Source organism: Triticum aestivum, chromosome 5D (assembly GCF_018294505.1).
Source record: "Triticum aestivum cultivar Chinese Spring chromosome 5D, IWGSC CS RefSeq v2.1, whole genome shotgun sequence".
In the NCBI taxonomy this organism is placed as follows: domain Eukaryota; kingdom Viridiplantae; phylum Streptophyta; class Magnoliopsida; order Poales; family Poaceae; genus Triticum; species Triticum aestivum.
In genome coordinates, this window is record NC_057808.1 from 29,097,699 (window position 1) to 29,099,233 (window position 1,535).

Sequence of the window (1,535 nt, forward strand, 5' to 3'; positions counted from 1 at the left end):
AGTAGGAGGGGTCGTCAACTCCGTAGTCGAACTGGACAGCAGCAGTGTCGGTCTCGTAGTCTACCGGAGAGAAGAGGGGGGAAGAAACAGTAAATACAATGCAAACATAAGCATGACGATGCGTGACATGACAATGAGCGGTGCTAGGTGTGCCCTAACGCGACAGTAGGTGGTACCGGCGAAGGGGGGGGGGACATCCGGGAGGTATTCCCGATGTTTCGCGTTTTCGGACAGACAGACCGGAGGGGGAAAGTTGCTAGTTCGATAGGTTAGGGAGGTGTGGTGGACGAACGGACTGCGTATTCGGATTCGTCTCGTCGTTCTGAGCAACTTTCATATAGAAAACATTTTCATCCGAGTTACGGTTTAAAAGATATGAATTTTCAAAGATTATTTGAATTTCTGGAATTATTTAATTAACAGAAAAGGGATATGACGTCAGCATGACGTATGAGTGACGTCAGCGGTCAACAGTCCGGTTGACTGGTCAAAACTGACACGGGGGACCCACCTGTCATAGACAGTGGGTTAACAGAAGATTAAACTAATTAATTTTTAGTTAATTAACTACTGGGCCCACCTGTCAGTGAGTGATTAGATTAATTAATTATTTTTATTTATAAAACATTTTCCTTTTCTCTTTTTTTTTATTTTTTTATTTTTGCGGCGGGGCCCGCATGTCAGTGGCTGGGTCTGCCCAGTCAGCACGTTGACTGGGTGGACCCAGTCAACGGGGCCCACGGGCCCACTGGCAGTGGCACTGGGGGGGCCAGGCCAGCCACGTCGGCGGCCGGCGCCGGAGCAACTCCGGCGACCAAAACAGCGGCGGCCCCTCGCCGGAGTTGGCCGGAATCGCGCTACGGGGCTCGGGGAGGAGCGGGGCTAGGCCCATTCGAAAGGGCTCGCAGCGCCGCATCCAGGGGTGGCCGGGGCTTCGCCGGACTTGGCCGGAATCGGCGCCGGCGAGCGGCGGAGGCGGCGGCGCGCACGGGTGCCCGACGGAAACGAGGCTACGGCGGGCTATCGAGCAAGCGGAGGGGCTGGGAGGCATCTACGCGAGGTGGGGAGTGCAACGGGCTTGAGCCCGTGACCATAAGGTCACCGGAGACCCGCCGGCGGCGAGCTCCGTGGCGCGGCGTTCGGGCGCGCGCGGGGAAGAAGCTAGGGGGCGCGCGAGAGAGAAAGGACAGGGGAGGAGGGGGGAAGAGGCTCACCGCGCGGCACACGGAGGCTGGTGAGAGCTTAGGAGCAGCAGGTCGGCGCCGGGGAAGGAGGGGGTCGCCGGCATCCGAAGTTGAAGACGAGCTCGGGGAGGCCGTTGCAGTGGCTCCGAGCTTCAACGGAGAGGCGGAGGTGGTGTAGTCGAGGGCGGCGAAGGCGTATGACACGGCGAGGTGGCGATTGGGGCACGGTGGCCGTGTGAACGACGGGAACGGCGGCGAGCGCGTCGGGCGTGGGGAAGAAGAGAGCGGCGCGGATCTGGGGGGGAAGAGGGAGGCGCAGGGGCCGAGAGGAGAGCTTGGCGAGTGGGAGAG